The following is a 14785-nucleotide window of genomic DNA, read 5'->3' on the forward strand; positions in this document are numbered from 1 at the left end:
TTCCTGCTGAACAGCCCCGGGGCATCTGACGTGAAATGCTGGTTGTCTCAGAGGAGTTGACAGGTGTCTGCATCAGGCTTCCTGCTAATTAAGCGCTGTTGTGAGTCATGGGCTGAGGGATGAAGCAGCTCAGGCAGTGCAGGTATGGCCAGAGGGCAGCTCTGCAGGACCTCCCTGCCCATCAGGGAAGAACTGATGTGTGCCTGGTTTGTCAGCTGGTGGATAGGGAGTCATCGGGGCAGGCAAGTCTTTTGGGCATCACCTTTGAGAAGAGCAGAGAGAGCCATTTTGCTGGGTGTCCATCCTCATCCTCTCCCACTGAAGCTGAGTGTCTTGCCCTGGGTCCCACGGCTGGCACTTCTGTTACAGACCTGGTAGAGTCCTCCACAGCATTTTACACGACCACAGCTCCCAGTGCCCATCCCACTAAACAGTGTAACAAGCTAGGGAAACAAGGTTGCCTCTGGACCCCTCTTTCCGCTGATCCACGTGGAGGTGAGCTGCTGTGCCCACAGACCTCTTCCTTCCCAGCCCTGGCTAGGAAGCAGCTTCTTGCTGTAGCTAACAGTGGCACTGCTCACCAAACCCTCTGAAAGAGAGCTCCCCGTTTTAAGGAACACAGATGCAGTGGAGTGGAGGAAGGGACTGCTCTCCAGCAATGTTTTGTGGACCCTACTGATCCTGAGGGTGCCTGTAGCAGCAGGCACAGGATAAAAGCTACGCTAGCAGCCAGCCAAGTGTTTTCCTTCTTGGGCAGAGCTGGGAGAGAAAGGGTGGGTGACAGCCCCAGTGCCATCGCAAGTCCCTTCCCCATGTGCCTCTTTAGTGCCTTTTGCCCACTAGTCCCACTTGCCTCTGCAGCTGTGATCCTCTGAAAAACAGCTCTATTCGTTCCCTGTTTCAATCCTACTCTGAATCCACACAGGTCCACAGACAGTTTGTTGTCCTGGCTGTCAAGAACTTAAAGGCCTGCTGTGACACCTCCTGGTAAACTTCGACAGACCCTCTGGTTGGACCCAGTGCTGCCTTTCCAGCTGGTCTGTCTGACTTTTCCTTAGTCTTGATGAGCAAAGGTGTCTGCAAGGACAGGAGGAGAGAAAACCCCCATCGCTCACCTCTGGGCAAAGCCAAATCCCTCCTGGAACCTTTTGGAGGATGCCCAGGCACTGGCTGAGAATAGCTGAGCTGCAGAGGTGGGTGAGAAGGTTCCCAGAGCTCACGCTTGAGTTGAAGGCTGTTCCCTGGGTCAGGCAGGTTTCACAGCCCAAAAGACCTCTGGGTGGAGGCCACTAGATTTATCTCATCCCTACCTATCAGTGATCAGTGCAGGGAGGTTAAAGCCTGTTAGATTCTGGAGGGTTCAGTTCGTGATGATCTTTTGGTAATAGCCCAGAGGGGTAGTGTGTGCTTGAGTCTCTGGGCAGGCTGTACACGGGTCTGCCTTCTAGCAGAAATTTTAGTGGTCAAAAACTGTAAACAGTCGAAAAATAAAGAATTTAGCTGATTAGTTTTAGCCCCTCACTGGTCAGACTGGGTTAACCCAGTGAGCCGAGCAGAAGAGCCACCCCATCTCCTCAGACTCTCTCCAGAGACCTAACCCCTCCCAGTTAGTTACTTTTCTTTTTTAACAAAGTAGTTGCCAGGCTGCCTTTAGAGAACAAAATGCCCCTCGGTCTCTTCGGTAGCACGGGGAAAGCACATCAGGCACACAGAGAGCAGATTGCCTCTCGATGTAATTTTGGTCAAAGTTGTGGGTAAGAAGTGCTGAGTCAGCTTGTAGCGTAATGAGAAGGAGCTGGGCGAACCTCTCACCGCTGGGCTTCGGGTCCAGCTGCCACCAAGCCACATTCTGCCTCTAGCCTTTCCTCACTGCACCCTGCCGAGTGTGGAGCCTTTGAGGTGCCACTCAAGCCGGCTGTCCTCAGGGCACGACGAGGCTGTCAGCCCGCGGGGTTTGTCAGGGAAGGGGGGTGAGGATGCAGGAGGAGGCTGGGGAATGAACAGAGCAATTAGAGCCCCATGAGAGGCAGGATAAAAGGCCAGGCTTCCTGAGATAACGAGGATCTCTCCGCGGGGGTGAGGTGCCCAGAGTCGGAGGAAGCCACATGAGTGACAAGCATGTCCCAGTGCCCGCCGGGCACAGTGCTGGATGAAGCATTGGACCGGCTGTCACTGCGAGCCTGCGGCTGCTTCCCATCCGGTATAGACCCGGGATACTCCCCTGCCGCGTCTCTTCTGACCCCGTGCTGGGCTTCTGGCATGGGAAATGCTTGGGTTTTCTTGCTGTCGTTTTATCGCCCTCTCTTGGGGCTGGACCCTCCTTGGCATCTCGGGACAGGGCTGGTGGTGTGCTCACAGCCAGGACGCTGCTTCTTTTTTTACTTCCATCACCTGGGTTTCCTTCATTGCTGGATGGATGTTGATAATCTGTCTTTCAGCCAAAATAAATTATTCCAGTTTCCTTCTCATTAGTGCTGAGCAGGGGGGCATGGGAGTGGCAGCAGTGGCCCCAGGGTTGGTACTGCTGCATCACTCGGTCCTGCCTTGTGAAGAAAGGATTCATCCCTGTCCTCTTGCCTCTGCAGCAGGAGATGGCAGCTGTGCACCAAGGTGCCCATGCACTGGCCCTTGGAGAGAGTGGGTTTAAAAGCAGTGTTGGGAGCTTGCTTGAATATCTCTCTGTTCTTCTTTATATGTTTAAGAGGTTTCACTGTCTTGGTAAGTCCCCTGAGAGACCTGAGCAGCAGCCTCTTTGGGTGTGAATACCTGACAAATTTTAGTGTGAAAGGAATTCACTAAATTTAGTCTCTTGGAGGAAGGGGGGGGGGGGGGGGGGGGGGAGGGGGGAGGGAAAGGTGCAACATTTCTTTCAATCTGGGGGAAGTGATCCAAACCCCTACCACTTTGTTGCTTTCTTCTTTTCTCCTCAGTCACAAAGGCTTTTAAGTCTGGGCCCCATGGGTGTCTGTGCACAAACCAGAGAGGGGAGAAGCCCAGGCACTGACGTTCCCTCCTCAGGGGAGTGTGCCTGTTGCCAGCCCCTCCTGGCCTCCAGGAGAGGGATGCTGGCGAGGGCACTCTGTGATAAACGATGGAAAACCCCTCTTTGTGTCAGAAGACACCAGTGGTCTGAGTTGCAGAGATGTAATTTTCACTCTCGGGTGGGCTCTTAGCAAAGTGTGAGCACTGAGGAATGGAAGGGAAGAGAACCTCTGCTGTTATATACAGCCAAATCATCTATTTTCACCTCCATCCACCTCCCTGCTCTTGCCCAAGCCTCCACGAGCCCCTCTCCTCCTTTGTTCTGGTGCGTGAGATTCACCAGCAGCCTCCCGTTTTCCTCTGGTGTGCTCTCCCAAAGGGCCCACAGTGGGCTCTGCTCTGCATTTGCTGAAGGAGTCTTCTCGGTCTCTGTGACTTCAGGAGTCAGGTTCCTCCCATCAGCCAGGACAAGGTCCTGTGTCCACGCTCATACCTGCACGGAGGCACAGGCACCTGCTGGCACGTTGGTGGAGGTCTACACCTGTGTACCTGCACAAGGCTTTTCATCACGGAGAGAGAGGCAATTCTCAAACTCCAACGGCACATCCCTCTCTTAAGGGTGAAGTGTGTCCCAGCACTGGGATTTGGTGAGGATAAAGATCTGTCTGGCTGCACCTAGTGAAACCATGCAGCATGATTGCCCATGGAGAGGTGATACCCCCCCTGCCACAGCTGTGGCATGGAGTAGGGTCCCAGTAACTCCTAACTGTCTGCAGCTCCATCTTCTGGAGGGCAGGTCCGGATGGAGCCCCTCCTCGACATTGTCATCCCAAAGGTTTCTTACGAAGCCGGTAAAGGTTCCTGTTAAAAGCACTGGAGCTGTTTCTGTTGCTCTTTAGAAAAGTCCTTTCCTACCCTCACCGGGCTGTGCTGTGGACAGGTGGGGTGGAGGGGACCTACACGTGAAGGGAGGGAAAACGAGGGAGGGAGCATAAGGGTGAGGGAATGAAGGTGGCGAAAGCGGCTGGTACTGAGTGTGCTTGCAGAACCGCGAACAAGCCTCTCCGCCCCCAGCTGCATTTTTCTGTGTCAGCGGCTTTTGTTATTAATGTCCCCTTGGTAGTTTTATTTCTGGGCGCAGCGGATGCCGGCGGACAGAGGCTGGATGGAGAGCCCAAGGGAAGGCAGGCGCGCTGCAGGGGTGAAGGCCGAGGAGGGCTCTCGGTGCTCGGGCTGTTGCGGGCCCCACCGCGCTCCGGCCGCTTTTGGCGCCGCTCCCCGCAAGGCGTCGCCCTTTTAAGGCAGCGCTGGGGGCGGGCCCCTTTCGCTCCCTCCCCACCTCTGGCGCCCCCTGGAGGCGGGCGGGCGCGCGCCGCCGCTTCCCTTCCCTCCCCGGTTGCGGGCGTGCGCGTGCGTGCGGCGGCGGGGGCGCGCGCGCGCGGCGTTCCGTCGGGGCCCCGCGCCGCCGTCCCATTCATGCGGGGCAGCGGTGGCGGCAGCGGTGGCGTGAGTGAGGCGGGCGCGGAGCCCCGAGCGGCGGCGGCAACAACGGCAACGGGAGGAGGCGAGCGTGGAGGAGGCGGCGGTAGAGAAGAAAAAGGAGGCGGTGGCGGCCCGGCGGGCGGCTCGGTGTGGAATGCAATTATGGCTGGCACGGTGGAGGCGAGCGGAGACCGGAGCCGTGAGTAACCCGGTTACAACTTTCGCTGGGCGGGCGCGGCGCGTGCCTTCACATGCCCGATTGTTTGGTTCGCTGAAAATCCGCGGATTTGCCTTTATTGCCCCAAAAACAGGCAGAGGGGGCGGTGGCGAAGCGGGGCTGGCCCGGGCAGGGCAGCGGCGGCCCTTCGAGGGAGCGCGAAGGGGCCGCGGCGGCTGGGCTGGGCTGGGCCGGAGCCGCGCTGCTGCCGCCCGGGGCCAGCCCCGCATTGCGCCCCGCGGCTCCGGGAACGCGGCCGCGGGAACCGCCTCCCGCAGGGAGGACAAAAACCCGCCGGGGACCGAGTCTTTCTCCTCATCCACCCCACGCCCCGCCTGCGTTTCGCAGAGCGGTGTCGGGGACCGGGCAGGTGCGAGCTCGACCGACCGACCGACCGACCGATCGGGCGGGTGCCACCTCCCTGTTCGGAACTGCTAGGGTAGGGGTTAGTGGTCCCGCAGGGGTGCCTGGACCGGGTGTACCTCCGTGCCCGGCGTAGCGGCGGGGCTGGCTGCCTCCTTCCTGCACTACTGTTGCCTGTCTGCCCCGGGGTCTCGGCGGGTTCGTTTTGCCTGTGCTGCGCCGCGAGGAGCCCACCCTAGTCCGGCACCGCTAGAGACGTGAGCGGGGCGCAGCCTTTTCTGGGCTTGCCGCCTCGGATCCCCGCATCCGCCCTGCCTCGGATCCCTGCGCCCGCACATCCGCGCATCGCGCTGCCCTGTGTCGTCGCTCACATCCTCGCTGCTATCCCCACCCCGCGCTGCCCCATATCCACGTTGATATCCTCCCTACTATTCATGCGTCTCTGCTGTTTCACGCTGCTTTATGTCCCTGCATACCCGCATCCCGCCGGGGCGCGGGGCGCGGCATCCTGGCCGGGCTGTCCCCGAAACCCGCAGAGCCACCGCTGTCCCCCCGCTTCTCTGCCCAGCAGCCGGCGGAGGAATGTCGGGGGAATGTCTGTGAAGCTGCTTGGGTTTACCGGGCGAGGTAGGGCGTCCTGCGGGATGGCTGCCGGCCGGCGCCCTCCTCACCAGCGTTACTATTGTGATCATGTCGTAGTTTGGCAGCGCAGCGCCTGGCCACCTCTCCGACCGAGCTGCGATACCCGCGTACCTGCCTGACTCCTCCGGTGTTACCGGGGAGGGTGACAAGTAAAGCCGGTGGCGCGTTCGGTGCCACTCACCCCCGCTCCCTTTCCCGTTTCTGTTCTGCAAACGTATACGGCAGCCCCGGCGTGCGAGCGGCGAGGGATTTGCAAAATCTTCGTGGCACGCTGAAATAAATCCCAAAATCCTTTCTTCTCCCTTGTCCTCCTTGCAAGGAAATTCTTCCTGCTCCTAGCCGAGCGCCGGGTTGGGGGAGCCAGGGGAGGGGGCTGGTGTGTAAACAGGGCTTAACATGAAGGTCACTGGTTAAAGAGGAGATGGATGGGAGAGAAAAGACAGGCATTAACCTCACTTGTTAGCTCCCCCTTTCCTCCTGCTTTGGGGAGGACAAAACAAAAGCAGAACCTGCTAATGGCGGGATGAATATTCATGATTCTTCTCGTATGCTCTGGGACGCGGAGGGGAGAAAAGTTGGGCAGATGAGCGGCCCTTCCGAAGCTGTCTTTCCTCCGGCTTGCGAGGAAATCCCGTTTTGCTGAGCGGGGGCTGTGTCGGGGGAATTACCGGCCTTTGCTGGATTTTTTTTCCCTTTTTTTCTTTTGTGTGCTGCTACAAGGAGAAAAAAAAAAAAAGAGGATCCGAGGCTATTGACTACATCAAAGGTTATCCATTTGAAAACACCATTTTCCTCTGAGCAGCGGCTAATTGCTTCCTGAACAATCTCAGGGTCTTTTGTATGTACTCAGTGGGTAAAATTAGTGACTCCATGTCTCTCTCTGAAGACACTAGTGGCCGAGCAGGGTGGAAAGGTGGAGATGCCAAGGAAGAGCAGTGAGACTGGAGCTTCTGGGAGGATGCACAGATAATTTCTTAAGCGGCTGCGAGGGTGGAAGGTTTTTGCTCCTGCCCACTCACCGTGGAGCGGTCTGCTGGTGCTGGTGGATGCCAGCGCTGGCAGCGGTGTGGCGGCACGGAGCTCTAGGGAAGGCTGGTAAGGAAGTTTGGATTCAAAATACCCGATGGTATGTGTGATCCGAAGCTCCCCGTCCGCCTGCGGCTTGGTCTGCCAGAGCCGCTCCTCTGCGAGCGGTGAGCCTGGATGTGCCGCTTCTCTGGGGGCTGCGGGGCGACAGTACGGGATCTGGCTGGCTCTGTTGGGTGCTCTGCGGTTGGTACTCTGAAGATTAAAGTTTTGTTGGAGTCGTTTTAGTTAGCGTGGCGATAGCAGCGCCGGCAAGAGTTATTCCTTCTTGGCTTTTAATGGATGCATCCGATTTGGAGCAGAGCGGAGGCATCCGCCTTCCAGCATGCTCAGGCTGTGCAGGGAGCCGTGGAGAAGAGCCCTTGTGCTTCTCTGTAGCACAAAGCCCTTTTCCCGTGCGAGGAGGCAGAGTGCTCTGCCAGAGATAAACAAACTCCTCTGAACTCCAGCGAAGACAGGGCCGAGGGCCATGCCGGCGGCTCCGGGTGAGCGCTGTTTTGCCGGAGGTTTGCGCAGCCGAAATGGAAGAGGGTAATAAAAGCGGCGCTGCTGCGTGCTGGCAGGGCTGCCTCCCCTCCTCCATGCCGACAGCAGCCGGGGCCGGCCATGCCCCGCTCCCCGAGTGTAAATGTCACGCCAGGCAATTTATTTCAGTGGGTTCGCTGCATTTGACATCCGTTGAACAAAGGGAAGGATATGGCCCTGGGATCGGACCTAACGAAGGAAACTTGTACGTGGTTATACTCCAGGCTGAGCGCGAATCGGGTCCTTTGTTGCTGCCTGCCATGCTCCTGACTGTTGCACTAACCTCCGGCGAGAGCCGGACCTGGCCCTGAGCTGGGAAATTCCGATCAGGAGCGCCTGCTGCTGCTGTGCAGGCACTGCCAGCCCACGTCAGACCTGCAGCACTGGGCTTCTGCTGAGTCCCGCGGGGCTTTGTTGTGACCACCTCTGTGTGTAGGGTGTTTCAGTGCTGCAGTCTCTTAGGTTCACACTTGAGGATCAGTCATGTGTTTTAGCACCCCGACACGACAGAAAGAAGGTGGATTTTGAAGAGGTAGGGCAGCAAAGGTGCTGCCGTTCCTCTGTGCAGCAATGGGAAGGTCAGCATGGGTCACCCCCACACCATTCTCACTACTTAAACTCAGATTTTGCATTGACTCGGGCTGGTGGGGTGTATGTGTTGGATTGCTGTGCTCTGTGACCCATTGATGTCTCCTCCAAATTGTGTTACTAGATACCTTGTGGAAGAAACCAGTGGGTGGAGGGGCTCCTGGCTGGTGTTTGATCAGTGGTATGCCATGCATGTGCAGGAAGGCCCAAGGGCTGGGAATCATGAGCTATGGTTCCTTACCTCTTCTGGGTTTGAGCTAGGGCCCCTTTCCCCATCAAGGTGTTGAATGCTATATCTCCATGTGAAGCAGAGAGGAGCAAGTCTTGGCCACCATCAGGTGCTCTGGTGGCTGGTTTGACTTCAGGTTGGAAGCAACCAACTTCTTCTCTGACTATAGCCCATGACTTGCTCTGTGCAGTTGTGGAGAGCGTCCCATTACAGATAGCTGGTATGTGTTGAGAACATGGGTGATCTGATACCATCTCTGACCCCCTGCCTCAGCCGTGCCCCTGTTACTCCTGGCCAGGAATTGGCAGGACTGGAAGCCAAATAAGCTCTCCAGTTAACATTTGGAAGCTGAGTTTAAGCAAACGTCTTGTGCATCACAGAGGAGGAACGCTCCAGCTAATAAATAAATTTATAATACATTCATAAATACATTTCTCTGCCAGGCATGGGAAGACACAGTTTGTCTCTCCTGCACTTGGTGTGTTGTGTAGCCAAAATGCACATCTTCCTGCCTGCTTGGCATAGCATAGCTGGGCATGGGTCCGTGTCCTTGTTTTCCTTGCTTCCCTGAGCATCCTGCATCTGCAGCTGCCTCCAGCCTTTATTCCAGGTGGAAGCCACCACTTAAAGCCCTGAGTGAAAAACGTCTAAAAGTTTCTCTTCCTTTAGCCAAGGCTTGGCAAACTTGCTTCTTGTTGCTGGTGTGCAGAGATGCTTGAGTCTGGAGTAAAACTGCATGAACAGGTCCACAGACGCTTTGGCTTGTTTCTCCTCTGAAGTCTCTTTGCATGGCACAAGGTGGACTGTTTTGGGTAACTACTCTGTCCCTATGATGTAGAGTTTGTTGGTGTGAGTCTTGTCTGTCCTGTAAACTGCTGCATGCTGTCCTGTGCCCAGGAGCCTTTGTGAGCTGCCTGAACCACAGAGGAGATTTGCTATTACTCGGGTTGATCTGGGGCCTGGTGCGAGCTATGGCACGATATCCTCTTTGCTTCTTGAGCTGAGCTCTTGAGGGATTTTGCTGGAGAAAGTGCCTGGGGTGAGAGCATGGCAGGGGTGCTGGGGATGGGCTGCATGGCTCTGGAGGATTTGCTTTGTGGAGACCATCTCCTTCCCATCTGTCTCCCCAGCAGTCTGCAGTTAGCCCTGAGGCTTGGTGCCTGTCTCAAGTGTCCAACAATCCGCTGGCCAGCTTGGCACAGGGATCCAGGAGTGGTAGTAATCCAATTTGGGCAGTTTAGCTGCACTTTGCTATCCAAGCTGCTGGCTGGAGCTTGAGAGCTTTAATCTGGCTAATGACCCCGGCTTTGGGGGTTGAGTAACCGATGACCATTTGCTGGATTTAGTTTTCCTTTCTGTGGATGGTGAAGAACAGAGGCTGAGGCTGTTTCCGAGGCTGCTCTTGGTACCGGAGACTGTTTCCAGGTGTAGGTATGTGTAGGGGCTGGGCGGTGAGGGCAGTGTGGAGAGGCACTGCAGTCTCTCCTTTCTCTTCAGGAGATCCCTCCTTCCTTCTTCCCATTTTTCATCTGCTCCCCCACTTTCTCTGCTGAAGATAAGCCCTTCTGCTGGAGCTGTTTTGCAACATGCTATTATTTTCAGAAAGGCAAAGCCAAGAAAAATAAAGCCTCTCTCTTCCTTCAGTTGCCTACTGTTCAATGTACAAAATACAGGGGTGGTAATTGCATTAAAATGTATATAATTATACTGGAGGGTGAAAAAAAAATCTCACTAATTGCATGAGTGTTTTGAATTGATAAATGTTGAGCGATTCCTGCTTTTTGGGGGAGTTTGCTGGAGCAGAGCTGCAGTCCGGTATGTGAGGGGTTAGGAGCAGGGCTGATTTCCCGTCATTGCTAGGAAGTCAGCTGAGGTGTTCGACCTCTCGGGATGCTCCCAGCCCCTCCACGCTAGCACCAGTCGTGTTTGGAGCCTGATCTTCTGCTATTGCAGAGGATCGGACCCCAGAGACAACTGACGCTACCCCCATCCGTGCAAACCTCGACGTCATTGTAGCAGCCCTGTAAGTCTCTTTGCTTTATGTGCTTAGTTAAGCAACTGCTTGTGTGTCAAACCGTTCGGGCTCTTGCAGAAGGAATTCCCTGGTGAGGGTAGCAGCAGATTCCTGATGGTGACTCCATGTGATGCAGCCGTGTGCCCAGAGGCTGTTACCCCCCTGCAATTAACGTTGTGTCGGTGAGAGTGGGTGCTGCTGGTGGCTGGCCTCTCGGGCAGGGTAGGAGGAAGGATGGTCTCATGCTTCGAACGACACAATGTGAACCCCACGATTGCTTCTGCCAATGCCGACCCTGCCAGAGCCGCGATAGCATCGCAGGTGATTGTACTGGCAGGGAGTTTGCTGCGTGCGTGTGGCCGTGCTCCGCGTACGGGCGGCTGCTTTGCTCTTCCTGTGCAGACTGTTGGTTTCAACAGGGGAAGAGGAAACCCCAAAAATATTTTAAGAGGAGTTTAAAAATATTCTCGGAGTTTAGCCCGTGGGCAGGATGTTTCCCAGGATCATGTTCCTGCTGGTCCAGGTCCAGCCCTGTGGCTCTTGGAAGTCTTTGCTGGGTGGTGTTAAGTCCTGTCTTGTTATTCTGGTCAGCCTGAGGACTTGCCGTCAGTCTCTGGGAGATAGAGCGGACCGGGAGCTGGCCCTGGGTTTTGGGTTTTTTATTGAGTGGGTTGGGCTGCCCTGTACCTGAGCAGTGGCAGAACCAGGGCATGAGCCCAAGCTCAGGCTTAGAGTTGCCAGGGTCTCTATAAAACATATAAAATCAGTTCCCTGGAGTTTCACTCCCTCCACCCTCATCCTCTCCTTGGTGAGTTGCATTCCTAGAAGTGCTGGTATGCCAGCAGGGTCTATGCCTGCTCTGGCTCCTGGATAGCTGTATCTTCTCCAGAGTCACGGGGGGCTTTTACCCTCTCTGGGGAGACCAGGATCTGCCTGATGAGCCCTTCTGAAGTCAAGAACCTGTTTTTCAGGGTGATGTCATCGGGAAGAAATGGGGGAGGAGGAAGGCAGGAAGGCAGCTTGCTTCCGAAGGAGAGCCGCCGCCGAGGCCGTGACGCCGCTGGCGGCCCTGGCTCGCACCGCCACCCGCCGCTCCTTATCGCCGGCTCGGCGGCCGTGCCTGCGGGCCTGCGGCACACGCGGGCAGGGTCCTGCTCTGCGCCCGGCGGGGCTGCGGCGGGGAGCGGGCACCCGTGCCAGGGCGTGCGTCGGCTTGCACCGGGACTCCCGGCAGGATGTCTTTGGGCTCACTGGGTGCGCCTTGCGCGGCTCCCTGGCCTTCTGTGGGGTGCTGGCACGCACTGGAGCTGCCATCCAACCATTTTCATTAGCAGAAAGTGGATTTTTGGCAGAGGTGCTTGGACAGCCCAGCACAGGCAGGCAGCCACCTCCTCTAGTTTTTGGGGCAGATGAGCAGATCCAATATGCTAATGCCTGTTGGAACCTCAGCCCCTTGTGCCTGCAGCATCAGATCGTAGCAACGTGCCTCTGTCCAGATTGGGCTGGGGCTGCAACTGGGATCTGCAGGGAGAGAAGCAGCCTTGCTCTTAATCAGCAGCTTTGGGGAGTGCTGTGGCTGTGCTTTGAAGTATCCTCTGCCCATGGTTGGCTGGGTGATACTCCCAGATCTGTTGGGTAAGAGTGCCTTGCTGCTGGTGTGGGGGTGTGCCAGAGTCAGGGGCTGTACTGGTGCTGCTGGTGAAGGTGGTGATGCCAGCATGAGAGCAGGGTGTCTGCACAGCCCCTGTTGTGGTGTGCACAGTGCTGGCCTGTTTTTATCGGGTGCCCTGAACTTACTGTGCTGTGAATGAAGGCCTCGTTAGTCTCTCTGCACAGTTTCCCCTGTGGGGAATCTTTTGGGCTCTTCCCCTTCTCTGCCTGTTCCACTGTGGAGTGAAGCTCCACCAGCTCTCTGGCTTTCTTGCTGCTTCTAAGTCAGCTCCACCTTGGGCAAATAAAACCTGGGGCCACGTTGAGCTGGGACACGTGCAGGGGGAGTGGAGCCATGAGCTGAGGTGATTCCAGCAGAGGTGGATAAGATGGCAAAGAGGGAAGGATGAGAGGCTGGTGGGAAGAAGGGACAAGCATGGCTTGAGATATAGCTGGGGAAGTCTCACCTGGTGAAGTTCTGTGGTCTGTTTTAATCAGACCTAAGTCTGGCAGCAGTTGTGCTCAGCTTGCCACGTGATGGCAGGAGTGCTGGTGTTAGCACGGGGCTGGGCAGAAGCATGGGAATTTCAGCACAGCTGGGATTAAACCGGCCCCAGAGTGACCTCCCTTTGCTGGGATCAGAGGGAGTCCGGAACTGGGAATTCTCCTGCTGCAGTGCTTTGTGGTAAAACGGGAGCTCCCTGCCTTCCCCCTGAGATTTGGGGGAAGCACTGAGGAGGTAGTTAGGAGGTATGGAGATGTGTGTATGTGTCAGAAGGGGAAAATCCAGCCTGGAGAGCTGGGCTGGAAGAGGGTCAGCTTGTGTTCATGGCTGCCCTAGCCAGGTGAAGCATATGGAACAGTGGGCTTGGGATTGAGGAACAATGTGTTGTGCCACGGGGAGTGACATCAAACAAAGGAATGATGCTGGTGGCTGCAGGGCATCTGGTTAGACTTCTCTGCTGGTTTCCGGGATGTCTTCTGGGTGTCTGTAGGTTCAAGCTGGACCACGGTGATCTCTGGTAGTGGGTCTGGTTTTTGGGCATTTGCATGGGCAGTGAACTCATGGAATGTGAGAACCAGGGTCTGGAGTGCATGGGCCAAACCAAGGTGGAAGGTGGCCTGAAGGGAACGTGGTCTGAACTTCTTCGTTGTGAAGCTGGGGACAAAATGTTCTTGATTGGTCCAGGTTGAGGTGGCACAATTCACATCAGTCTGGGGTTTGAAGTTTTGAGCTGGCCTGGGTGTTGATAGTAGGAACCCACACTTTTGTAGCTGAGGCCCTGGCACCTTGGGTCAGGATCTGCAGCATGGCAAGAGTTGCAGAGGGATTTGGAATGAGATGTGCTCCATGTATGTCGATGGACATACTTCCTGAAGCAAGATGAGGAAACATCAAGTTGTGTCCTGTGTGGGTGGTCAGCCATGGGCTGTGCATTGGTCTCCATCCCAGGTGTCAGTTGATCCAGGTGTCCCTTGGCTGCAGGAGCTCAAGGGAAGGCTGGGTTGTGCTTACCTCCTGCAAAGTACACATCCAGCCTGTAGGCTGTGTATGGAAAGCCCCTTGGCAACCTTATAGGGTCCCTACAGAGACCTCAGTACTCAGGAAAGTTATGAGAATAAGGGCAGGGACAGCCATTGGCTTTTACTTTCAGCATGGGTGAACAGAGCTGGGGAGCATGTGTAAGGTCTCAGTCCATGCCTGGTTTCTGTTTTAGGGGCAAGCAGTCCTGGTGGAATCTGCTGAAACTGTTATGTGCCTTACTGCCTTGCGCTGTTGTGGTTGGGGGAAGCCTGTATTTCCATCTTGGAAATGCACATGAGCCCATTTGGGAACAATTCTCTGCAGGGCAGCATGCAGTCTCTTGATGGTGAGAGCACGTGGTGGCTGCAGAGCTGTTTTGCTTGGCATGACATGACTTCTTGCAGAGGGCTGGAGAATTGCATGCTTGAGAAATGCTGTTTAATTTCCTCGCTACTTGTTCCTTTATGCCCCTGTTTGCTGAGGGTCAAGTTTCTCCTTGAATCCTGTGGGTAGTAGATGGCTGCTTCTCCTTGTCGTGTTTCTTAGGACAGAAGAGGTTGAATTCTTTGCAGGGCAGGAGGGAAGCTGCTGTGCCCACGTGCACTGTAGCGACCTCAGCCCCTGCCTGGTGGGGGGAAGGGATGGCAAGAGCCTGGGGGGAAACTGAAGATGCCAAAGGTATTCTTGGTGCTGGTGATAGCAGTGGAGACTGGAGTGGGACAGCTTCAGAGCTTGCCGTTGATTTAATCAGGGTGTGGTCTGAGCCAGGGATAAGACTTGTAATGATTTAACTCTCTTGCTAGGGAGAGACCTCTGCTAGGTAGCTTTTGGCGCCTGTGTGCGGTGAAGGAAAGAGTTAAAGTCTAGCCCTGTCGCCTATTGCATATGTAGTGCAGCTCTAACTCAGTGCCACCACCAGCCCCCATCGTTGCGAGGCTTTTCGCAGGCAGAGGTGAGGCTGACTCTCCTGTGGCATGTGGGCTTTTCTTTCCCCGGAAAATCTCCCCGTTCTCCCTCTCTCCCCTTGGAGCTCAACAGCTTCGGTGTTTGAAAATGGAGCTGGTCCCTTCTCACACCTGAGAACAGCAAGTGCCACAGAGACACTGCAGGTAAAGACCCATTAGATGCCATTCTGCCTTTCAGGAGTCGGTTGTCTGAGGGATTTCAATCCTACTGCTTCCCTCTTCCAGCCTTCTCTTCAAAGTGCAAGGCTGTAAAGCTCTCGGGGCAGTTTGCAGCCTCATCCCACTGTTTGAGAGTAGCTTCTCCAGGACAAACAATGCCTTCTCTAACCCTGGGGGTGCAGCCCCAGTACCTGTGTGGGGCTCCTTTTGGGGTAGCATGGTGGCAGACAGCACCAGTGGCCATGTCTGCCTGACGTGGTATTAGTGGTGCAGGAGTGGAGACACCAACTATGTCTGTGAGTGTCAGGTGTACACCCCTGAGCTTGTCGGCGTGTTTTAAACTCTGTCCTTGGCTGTC

General features: G+C 55.8%; 1 protein-coding gene across 2 annotated transcripts in view; it reads left to right on the forward strand.

Annotated features, from left to right (window-relative positions):
* The first annotated feature begins 4409 nt into the window (after positions 1–4409).
* Positions 4410–14785, forward strand: part of PLXNA1 (plexin A1) — a 126826-nt gene continuing 116450 nt past the window's right edge. For both annotated transcript variants that reach the window (XM_064156823.1, XM_064156824.1), the window contains exon 1: positions 4410–4663. The gene's annotated coding sequence lies outside the window, so the exon portion shown is untranslated. The remainder of the gene's footprint in view (positions 4664–14785) is intronic.

The sequence above is a fragment of the Pogoniulus pusillus genome, chromosome 16 (assembly GCF_015220805.1).
Source record: "Pogoniulus pusillus isolate bPogPus1 chromosome 16, bPogPus1.pri, whole genome shotgun sequence".
Taxonomy (NCBI): Eukaryota; Metazoa; Chordata; class Aves; order Piciformes; family Lybiidae; genus Pogoniulus; species Pogoniulus pusillus.